At 33.3% G+C, this 12284-nt stretch overlaps 1 protein-coding gene across 1 annotated transcript in view; it reads left to right on the top strand.

Annotated features, from left to right (window-relative positions):
• Positions 1-12284, top strand: part of PGAP1 (GPI inositol-deacylase) — an 84308-nt gene that overhangs the window by 1125 nt on the left and 70899 nt on the right. The gene's annotated exons all lie outside the window — the stretch shown is intronic.

Genomic DNA, 12284 nt, shown 5'->3' with positions numbered 1-12284 from the left:
AATATTGGAATGATTATTAAGGCGATAACGCCCTTTTCCATCTCCATCTAGAGCTGAAACTGCAGTGCTTGCTCAGCAGCATATCGAGATCCGAAGTTTGGTTTTCCCGTTGTGCAGTTCGGCATGCTAACCCCTAGGCCATAGAAATGATAACTGAAACTATTGTATTCTATTGAAAAGGAAAGTAGTAGCAATATATCAGGAAACCAGTTGTTAAGGAAACAAAATAGTCAGAGGTGTTACATATTGGAAAGATTGACGATATATTTGGAAAATATTTATACAATATCTTGATAATTACAGCCTTAAATTAACAGTAAAATGTTTGAAAACAAGCTATATAGGAAACCTGATACCCTGAACTGTTCTATGTTAGAAATAAATGCAACAACAATTTTATTTCGAAACATCATTCAGAAAAGTTAACAGCCATAAACGTGGCATTACATAGTAGAGTAAAAGCAATATTTTTTAAAACCAAAACTTTAATTCCAGAGGAGTCGTGTTTCAGTAAAAAGAAGTGTAAGAACAAGATATTTGGAAAACTATATTGAGTAGGTAACGTGATAGCTGGAACTGTTGCATATTGAAGAAAAACATAACAAGTGTACTTAGAAGAACGATATTTAAGAATATTCATAATAAGATGCGTTTTATATTGATAATGCAACGTAGCAGCAAGATACGAAGCTCGGGTAGGTTATATTAAAACAGTTTTGGAGCCTAAACACGTCGTTACAGTCCATGCCGCAGCAACAGCTTATGCTCTATGTATTGACAAGCATCTTCAAAAGATATGTCGCGACCTGACCAGTATGACTACGTGTGGAATAACATGAATACCTACTTCGTTCTCCAACTGCTTGAGGTATGCGACAATTAAACGTGCATGTTGTAGAAATAAATTGTTTACACGTAGCTTGTACCGCCTTTCCGGATGGAGATCCTTTTTGAATATGTTGTTTATTGTTTCTCAGATAAGATGGATATCTTTTGCTGTTTATTTTTCTGTTTGAAGGTTCTCACCCGCTACAATACGCTGACGTTTGTGTACCGCGGCTAAAGTACCACTTCAATGTTGCAAGCCTCTTTCTGGATGTTCCTGAGTATCCCAAATTGATCCATATTCCTTTGTTTTCTAATGACGTTGAGTACAAGGAATATCCCTGTCTTGGAAATTCTAAACCCCAATCTAAAGACATCTGTATAATATGAATATATAAATTTTTGCATGTGAAAGACCTGTTTCACTCATTTACTCATTCTAAAAGAGATAAGTTTCCGGTCGTATCACTCTAACTGTGATCTAACAAACAATGTCAAGATGTAGTTCTGATACATTCTGATTCCCTACAACCTTACACTCGTTATACTGACTAAGTAAGTTACTGGTTTACATATTTAAAATGTAGTAAATATAATGTACTCAACATTCTATGTTATTTATGCATGCATTTCTGACACACATTTTTTTTTCTCGCTAGTATACTACTTAAAGTTGTTAAATTATTGAAAATTCTACATGTATAGCACTTTATTCGCACATGATCTAAACAGCCAGGTCAAGGGCCCCTAAGATTTAGGTTAAGCTACGGTTAAATTTGAGCTACTGATCATGTGAGCCAGCTTGAAACACCGCCTACTAGAAAGGCTTTGTTGGACTCTTGAACTAAATAACAGGATATATATCACTTATATACATTGTTCCGTATTATAATTTATTTCAGACGAGTCTCCAATTTATTATGTTATTATTATTATCCTAACTCTAAGATTCTGACAATTTTAAGCAATTCACTTTTGTTATAGTTTTCTAGTTGTTCGAAGAAGGATGATTCAAGAAAACTTTGGTAATCGGACATAACCAAACCTTGTTGGCACTGATAAATATAAATTGAATTTGAATTTATTTAGAATTTTATTTTTGATTCAGATCTCGGACACGAGCCCCCAGTTTATCATGTCATGTTTTATAATTTAGAGTGGACGAGTCTCCCATTTAGTATGTTTTATGTGTAAGTGTATTACTATTTCAAATAACCGGAAATTTGAATTTAGAAGCTGATTAAATGGTAATAAAATTTATTACATTTATGGTATATGTATTACATATATATATATATATATTTTAATATACAAACAAAGAAAAGAAAAAACATTCAAATTTATAATATCAGTTATTATTAATAGTTATTACAAATGACGGTTTATATACAAGAGTTTTGCAGACTTTCAAACAATACTGAATGTTATATCGGGTCTAGAACTGAATAGTTCATCGACTGTCCATCGACTTTAATTAAATTAAAGTACAGAACAATGTTTCTACTTTCTTAGGTTGTCTTCAAGTTAAATTTTTTGTTAATTTAAAGATGATTTTGTTTGTTTTGAATTAAGCACAAAGCTACAAAATGGGTTATCTGTGCTTTGCCCACCATAGGTATCGAAACTCGGTTTTTAGTTTGCAAGTCCGCAGACATACCACTGTGCCACATCTAAAGATGACCTAAAAATGTTGAAAAGTTGTTCTCTACTTTATTTTAATAAAAGTTTTAATACCCATACCAGCCGTCTTGAGATACATTTAAGCTAACGCTGTCTTTTTTTGGTTAGCCTCACACCTCTGAATTTTTGACGATAATTTGGTTTGAATTTCGCGAAGGTAACTAGTCATCACCACCCACCGCTAACTCTTAGGCTACTCTTTTGCTAATGAATAGTGGGATTGATCGTCACATTATAACATTCTCACGTCTGAAAAGCATGTTCGGTTTGACGGGGTTCAAACCCACAACCCTCAGATTACGAGTCGAACGCCTTAACTCATCTGGCCATGCCGGGCCCATTGTAAAACTAAATTTCTTTATGTCCTGACCGTCTCATGATGGTTTCTTGCATAGTTATTTCTCAAAATCGTCTCCCAAATTAAACTCCAAATAATAAAGTGGTATGGGTATCCTATCAGACTTTATAATTTGGGTTAATTTAATAAAAACACAGAATATTGAAGTATTATATAAACAGGTTATTAATGAATATTGTTTTAATATGTGTACAATTTTTATAAATTTTATGTTGTCATTAATTTTTACTAAAATATTTTGTATATACATATAAAACAAACATTAGAGTTGACTTTCTCAGGATTCCAAGTTTAAGAATGTTTCCATTTTTGTAAATGCAGAAGTTACAGAAAATGCACACGACTATACGTTCATTATTCTGGATCTTATAAGAGACGAAATGTGTTTTACTAAAGCAAAATTTTTTCAGCTGAATATTATGACAAATTTGCTATGAAATATGGTTTAAAATGTTGAATTGAGCAGTTGTTTAAGCAAATGTGTTAATAACTTACAAGATCGGTGCAACGACTTCTTCAGCTCTATTTTTAGATCTAGGCGTGACAATTTCTTTTAGCATGTTGAAGGGTCTCAGGTTCGATACATGATGCACGAACAGGTTTTGGGCATGTTGTAACGAATTAACCATTATACGTTTATTTTAATACCTATGCTTGTTTCAGTATAGTTTTCTTTTTTGCATGTAATTTATATCCTTGATTATATATTACGCAAGTCTTGCCTGTTCTTGAAATTTGTAGAAGATACTTGAGAGTAAAAATCAACAATATTTGTTTTATGAAAACGCTGGAACGTTTTAGAACATTATTGACACTTCGAGAAGTTCCCATGATTCATATAAAAGCGGTTACCCGAGAGACTGAAGGAGAATATTATTAGTCAACTACAGTCAATGTGCTATAGGTCTCGAAAGCTATATTTGTGATTGACGCTTATTAATCGGAAAACAACAGAACTTGACAAGGAACGTTTATAGATTTCGAATTTTACAAACCATTAAACTTCATCGAATTACTTCGGACGTTATATACAGCCCATAAAAATAACTTAGAACGCACTCTGAATTTTAGAAAAACTTGTAGATTTTGAAACCTTAATTGAACAAAATATAATGACTAAGATTTGATTCAAAACAGTTCATTGTCTATACTTTCTTATTGAAATTTCAACTCAGTTATTTTCCCATTTTTATCTTATTTATGAATAAAGATATACCTGGCACATCTCTACACTGTCTTATATCACAAAGAGATCATTATTTTATGCTTTGTGTTGGGTTATTAATGAAAGGTGATTATGTTTAATTGATTTACACAATCTTATTCGCTAAAAAGTTTACTTATCTGCTAAGTCATAGATTCTGCATATCATTACCTTGTTGTTAAATTTGAATTTTTAAATTAGATATTTAATGCCTCAAATACCACAACATATTTGGTTAATTCAGACTTCTTACACTTTTTTAAACATTATTCAAAGAAAAGTAGTGTACATATTTTTGGATTTATGAATGGATATGAATGAAAGGCTCGCAATATGAAATAATAATATCATTTTCACTTTAATAATATTACTTATTTGAATGCATCAATTTTAGTTACCTGTTTCTCAACGCTGATTGTGGATATTGTTATGAAATGAACATTTGTATTAATGAAGATCAAACGTTTGAATGATTTATTGGTAATAGTATACATTTTATGATTTGGTGTTACGTTTTATTATAGTATACATTTATTTAAATTAGAGTTAATATCTAACATTAATTCTGTGTGAGATGAGCTATGTTTCATTAATTATTTTCTCCCTTATTAGAGTTTTCAATAAACTTATGTTTTAACGTGATCATTCATTATTTTTTCTGATGTTTTTGGTCACGAATTCTTAAAACTTATTCACAGAAGAAAGACTATTTACTTTCTCTTCATAACTGTTACCAGAGGCTGGTACTATTTGGATTAGCAGATGATGTTGATCCAATGAAGTGTGTACTATAGGCAAGAAAAAGTGAGTATAGTCACTAATTTCCAAGGATTACAGAAAGAGTTATGCAACTCGATGATTTTCAGGCTTGTATTATTGTGATTCATTAAGATTTTTTTCATTCTTTTAATACGTCCAAGTGGTTCTAACAGCTTTTAATGGTTGCAAGACATTGTTTATGAACAGGGATTTGCAATATATTAACAATAAGTTGTGGAGCTCGGAAAATCCTTAACCACCTAAAACTTTCCCTATATTTATCCATAAATAACGTTTTTTCTTTACATTACTGACCAATATTTTCTGTGTTGTGGTGTTTTAAGAGATTTTTTTGGGATGTTACCCAATTTATCATTAGTGTTGACTGAAACTATACCTGTTGAAATATATTCATAAAAGTTCCATGCTGTTGATATTTAAAATAGGTAGGTATATATGTCTCTTTTCAGCTATTTAGAGCAGTGGTTCTTAACCTTGTTGTCGGTACTAAACCCCGGAAGTTTCGTACTTGCATTCACTGAACCCTTCGTAATTGGAAAAATAAAATATGATTTTTTTAAAATTCAAAACATAAGTAGATATTTTGTTAGTACACAAAATGAACCATGCATCAGTTGCACCAATATCACTGTGTTCAAAGAACAAAACCAATAAAACACGCATTTCACACAAAAACAAAAACATAACTCAATAAATATTTACTGCAAATTAATGTGACTTTTGGTGTTGCCTTTAGAGACACGTTTAGAAATGCGCAGCTTCACCTTGGCAAGTGCTACTCTCATTTTCGCAACAAAGTCTGTTCCTTTTCTTTATTTTTATGTCTATCATCCTCGAAAAGGATTGCTCGCAAAGATACGTTGTAACAAACGCTATGAGTATCTCAAGGGCTTTCTTAGCAATAAGAGGGTACTCAACGATTTGGTGATACCAAAACTTTGAGAGCGTTGTTGTTCTGAAACGTTGCTGTTGAACCTGGCTCTGCTGAAGTTCAATGATTTCGTCGAAGTATTCATCATTGACATCTGCGGTCGCAACACTAAACGTGAACGGCTGTCTCACCCATGCTGGATATGACTTTCTGGTGGGGAAGTATCTGTCGAAAGACTTTGCGAAGTCATCTAAGTGTATGGCAATTGCTTGCTTCAGTTCCCCGGGTACAGAAATGTCTCCGGTTTTAGACACATCTTCGATCTTACTTACACAGTCGTCCAGCAGGGGAAAGTTTGCGAAGTTATCATTCTCTGTTCGTCGTTTCCATAACGGTAGTTTTTTTTTAAAAAGCCTTCAGGTTTTCTTCCGCTTCGATGATGTTGACTCCACCGCCCTGCATCTGTTGATTGAGATGATTGAGAGTATTGAAGATATCGGCCATGTTCCACAAAATGAAAATGAACTCAGATTTTTCGAAGCAATGTGCATGAAAATGTTGGTGGTCTCGCAAAAACAGGGCTAATTCCACACGCATGGCAAAAACACGATTCAGCACCTTTCCCCGGGATAACCACCAAACGTTAAAATGGTACAGAAGTATCTCGAATTCAGAGCCCATTTTATCACACAGCTCTTTGAAGATGCGGTGCTTCAGGGCACTATTTTGCACAAAGTTCATACATTCCACTACAATTTCTAATACTTCTGCCAGTTTTGAAGGCAAGGTTTTTGTTGCCAACGCATGCCTTGCAGAACACGTTGCGTTACAATGATATGTAGTGCATCGGCTTTCACCAGCGCACCAAAACCAGAGTTTCGTCTCAGCATGACTGAAGCTCCGTCCGAACAAACAGCACAAACAATATCCCACAAAAGATCGTTGTCTCTGAAGAAGTCATCCACAAGTTTCTTCACGTTGGCTTCCTTAGTTGTTGTTGTAAGAGGCTTACAAAATAAAAAATCTTCTTTTATCTCGTCGTTCTTCACATAGCGCACGAATACAACCAGCTGGTTTAGATTGGAAACGTCGGTGGTCTCGTCGAGTTGAAGGCTGAATTTTGCTGGGATTGAAATCAGATTTGCAACTACTTGAACCAAGATGTCATCGCTCATATCATCTATTCTGCTTCTGATGGTGTCATTTGAAAGAGGAATTTAGGATAACTTATTTTCAGCAGCTTTTCCCGGCATGATATTCACCATGATCTTCAACGCAGCTGGTTTTACGAGTGCTTCACCAATGGTGTGAGGTTTGCCCTGCTTTGCGATCAAGTACGCGACTTCGTACGATGCTGTGAGGATCGGTTTGTCGATGGCTACAAAGCCGAGAACAGGCAAAGTAGCCTTTTCATCGAACCTGTCTCTCTTTACCTTGCATTCAGCAAGCGTTGTGTTCTTGTATTTTCCATCTCCATGCAGCTTTAGGGAGTTTTCTCTTAGTTTTGCCAGTGCTAGACTAGAATTGCTCAACTTGGCATTGCAAATCATGCATTGAGGACGCTGACTCCCATCATGTTCCGTTATAAACGTGAAACCATATTGTACGTATTCGTCCGATCACTTTCTGTTTTTGCTCGACATAGTTAGTATGAAGGGATTGAAAGATTAGGAAAAAAATCACAAATGACGCACGATTACTACAATCACAAGTCGACTGCTAAGCGCACGAAGTTCCCTGTAGCACAGATATGAAGGCCAAGTGATGTGACGTGATCAGCCGCAGCCAATGATGGCCAAGTGGAGCATGACGTCACGAATCATAAGAGTGGGGTTCGAACGGAACGGACACACACACAGTGTGTGTGTCTTGACCTCCGCCAAACCCCTGAGACTGACTAACCGAATCCCAGGGGTTCAATTGAACCCAGGTTAAGAACCATTGATTTAGAGCGATGCAAAGGCACAAACCAGCGAAGAGCCAAAACCGATATTTCTTATTTACATTTATCACATACGTTTAAACAGGCCTACACCCTGCCTCAATTATAGCAGTAACTATAATTTTATCATTATTTGCCAGAGTAAAACAGTCTTCGCAATCTTTGATCATCTATTTTATTATTATTGTATCAAAATTTAAAAAAATGAAAAAATTATAATTCAATTACTACCGATCGAAGTAAACTTTCTTTACAGAAATGTTGTATTCCTTTTAAAAACTTAAGTACAGAGTGCAACAAGAATTACCACTCAATAATTGGTGAAAATTTGGTAACTGCAACACGGAGAATACTCGATGCTTTGTGTTACACTATACAATCACTGTCTCTAGCAAGCAACTCCTATATTATGTACGTAGTGAATTAAGGAGTAAACAAACAAACAAACAAACAAACCAGTAAACATATAAAAAATCAGAAGCTAGATATGAAAGCTACATGCCACAGTCGCTCTATCTATGTTGTATATGCCATTTTCCAGCTATCGAGAAGATCCCAAAATCGAAAACATGCGAACTGTCAAAATCGAGATTTATTTTCCTTTATCTTCTTCTTTAAACGGGTCTACGTCCTACTTAATTCTAGCAGTAACTATAATTTTATCATCTTTTGTTAGAGCAAGACAGTCTGCACGATCATTGACTGCCTATTATATATATTATTATTCTACGCAAAACGTATAAAGTTTTATGATCTGGTAATACACGCAAGCCATCTAATAAAAAATGTAAGCAAACAAGTATTAGGAAAATAAAAGCTATGTAGGACTAGCTGATGGTTTCTTTTGAATTTCGCGCAAAGCTACATAAGGGCTATCTGCACTAGCCGTATCTAATTTAGCAGTTAAAGACTAGAGATAAAACATAAAATGTAACAATATTGTAAAATAGTTATAAAATTAGTATTCTAAAGTTAACAAACGGCCAAATTTTTAATTGACACACTAGGGAAGCTACTTATGTATGGATTTTATTCTCCATGTAAAGTCGAGACGGCTTAGTCTACTATGTAATCATTAGCCGGATCAACTGATATTTCTGCTTCCATCACTATTTTTTTTTTTTTTTAAGTTCAGTAACTGTTTTGTTTGTTTTTTGAATTTCGCGCAAGATTACACAAGGGCTGTCTGGGCTAGCCATCCCAACTTTAGCAGTCTAAAGCTAGAGGGAGGGCCCGGCATGGCCAGGTGATTAAGGCACTCAACTCATAATCTGGGGGTCGCGGGTTCGTATCCCAGTCGCACCAAACATGTTTGCCTTTTCAGCCGTGGGAGCATTATAATGTAACGGTCAATCCCACTATTCGTTGGTAAAAGAGTAGCCCAAGATTTGGCGGTGGATGGTGATGATTAGCTGCCTTTCCTCTAGTCTTACACTGCTAAATTAAGGATTGTTATCGCAGATAGTCTTCGAGTAGCTTTGCGCGAAATTAAACAAACAAACAAACTAGAGGGAAGGCAACTAGTCATCATCCACCGCCAATTCTTGGGCTACTCGTTTACCAACAAATAGTGGAATCGACTGTTACATTTTTTTCGCCCCCACGACTGAAAGGGCAAGCATGTTTGGTGCGACGGGGATTCGGATCCGCGATCTTCAGATTACCAGTCAAACTAAGTTCAGTAACCAGCCATACATAACGTTTATTTTATTAAGTGATTTTTTTTCCCTAATACCTGTCAAACAAAAATAATATTAAAATCTAACCTTTTCTTGCAGAGATAATTCATAATATTATGATGAAACTTTTCTGTGATTATTATTTAGTCTCACTATATGATGATATTTTAGGCATCTGTGGAAAGATATATTTCCGATTTAATCGTAAACAATAGAGGGCCAAGAGAAACATGTGAGAAACGTAAGAAAAGCTTTGGTGTTGCCATGGTTTATACTATAACTTAGTTACAGCGTGCTAAAACAGTCTAGTTATGGAAAAATGGAAGTGGGCAATTTCGCTTATATCTTTCATATTCTGTCTCACTGGCCTCTTTGAATATCTAACACATTTTGAAGCAAACAAATGTGAAATGACATACATGTTTGAAACACCGCAGTATATTGTAAGTCTTTCTTTGTTAAGTGATGTAAAATCAGGTCAAAGTAAGAATACTACAGATAGATTTAATTAATGAACAAAATGTCGAAAATTGGTATTGATACTTCGTAATATTTTAGTGTTACTACGTTAGCAATACTGATTTGTCTTTTTGCCAGTCGTAAATCGATGTTTTATTACGTTTAACAAAAGTATTACAACATTTAGACAGTGGGTTACTAATCAAAGGTTTAAGAAGATCTTTTTGAAAATGTTCATGCTAAATTATGGTGTTCAAGTTTATTTTTTGACTTAGTCTTACATCATGATATTAAGTACATTTCAAAATAATTAACGAACTTAAAACTCTTGGATACAGGGACATAATAGTATTATAAATTAGTAGTGAAGTTAAAATAGAAGATCATCAGATCTTGCACTTTTGATTTCTTACTGTAACAAAAGATATTTATCACCAAAAAATGAAACAATGCAAATTTTGATAAAATGAAGGCATTTTTGTGTGTGTATTTTTTAACTTACAAGTGTCACAAAAATGCATATTTGAAAAAGGGGAAAAGAAAAATGATTCACTTAAAAAGTAAAACTAATTAAGAATTCAAGAGGTTTCTGCACTTTTTCTTATACAATGCAGGTTAGTTAAGATATTCAGTGCCTAAATTTCAACTCCATAAGCTATTAAACACTAAATTTTCATATTTATATTCATAAATAAACATCAAGTTAAGTAATAAACTTTATTTTATTTCGTATTATATCAAATGCTTCTTACTGTTTTGACACCATATTATTTATTTTTAAAATTTCATAATAAAATTACTACTGTATTATTTAATAATCAGATTTTTCATATTATAGAGCCCTTTATCATATTATATTTATTGAGAATTTTGAGAAAAAATAATCACAGTACTAACCTTTGAAGTAAAGATACAAGGCGTGGTTAGACATTTTCCATCATTGGTCATCATCTGCTCAAAGTACAAATTAAGTTTTCATTTGAAACAAATTTCATGAAATGCTGTCAATATTGTGATGAATATTTTGTTACAAACTCATGTTCAAAGGTAAAATTGTAAATATTTCATATTTATGAATTTCTTATAAAAATTTACCATGAATTTTATTTTGATTGCAGTATATCATTCAGTAAACACAATTTACATGTTGCCAGTGAAACTTGAGCTGCTAAACTGTGTGATACTCGATTCTGAGTGTGGTATTTAGGTTCTTATAAGATGAGAATTCATTATTGCTGCTATAAGTTGAGATAAACAGTTTGGAAATGAGGTTGCTTAAAGTTAAGGATTTTTTTTTACAGTTTAGATATAATGGCAATTTTTTGTATGGCCATCTAGTGTAATAAATTGTTTTTGTAAAAGAAGCATGGTGTTGCTGAACTTAAAAACAGTTATGTTCACCAATACCATATTACTTGACATCTGATAGTGCAACATTGCAATTGTTTAATTTTATTTTTATTAATTGAAGCTATTACATTATATCTTATTAATAACTGAAAAATATACTTCATTTCTCAGTGTCTTGGAAACTATAAAAAACATTTTTTATTTAACAGGGCTTTTTATCTGGTTAATAAATATACATATTTGTGTACCCTTATGACAAAATGTAAATCGTATACAAATTCTCAATTTCATGTACATATATTCATGTTTTAGGTTTATATTTTCGTTCATATATATATATATATATATATATATATATATATTTAGATGTTCTTATTGGATTATGTATGCATATATTGATAATTTTTTTAAGCCAATTAATTTTTGGACTAGGTAGGCCTAATGGATAGCTCATTTAGTCGTGGATAAAAAGTTACAAGAATCATGTTTGGCTTATGCCCCTGAACATGCTCCATACCTTTAGCTGTGGAATTATGCTATTCTGTAAACTGTAGTTGACAAATGTTTCTGACTGGATGTTCTCCTTCTGCTCAGTAGTTTTAAATATGGAATAGCTGTACCTGAATCTGTCTCTGAATTTTGTAATATAGCCCATTTGTTGTATAAGATGCTGCTCAGGTTGAAAATACCAAAAACTAATGCTTATTAAAGTGCACCCAAAGATATTTTGGTCCAAGTATTTACTACTGTTGTCATCAGCTCAGTATAGATGGCATGGTTAAAATAATCACTGTGGAATATAAATAACTTTATTTCCACCATAAATACTCCAGCACAAGTCTCAGCATTTGTTACACAATAGAGGTTTAAAACTATATTTGTTATCTCTAAACTTTTTCAAATTCCAACTTTTCTTAAACCATTTTTCCACTTTTAAGAATTGGTGGCTTTTAGTTTGTTGTCTTCATAGATCTGTTAGACAGATACCCTTTAGCAATGTCAACTTAAATACATTAGTAGATTAAATTTGTTACTTGTCCACTAGAAAAAGAGCATGTATACGCATAGGCTATGTTATTATTCTGTGGACACCTAACTATTATTTGTCACATTTTAAATTGAGATACAAGTTTTAT

Source organism: Tachypleus tridentatus, chromosome 9 (assembly GCF_004210375.1).
Source record: "Tachypleus tridentatus isolate NWPU-2018 chromosome 9, ASM421037v1, whole genome shotgun sequence".
NCBI lineage: Eukaryota > Metazoa > Arthropoda > Merostomata > Xiphosura > Limulidae > Tachypleus > Tachypleus tridentatus.
Note: the sequence above shows the minus strand (reverse complement) of the source record. Positions and strands in the feature narration are given on the sequence as shown.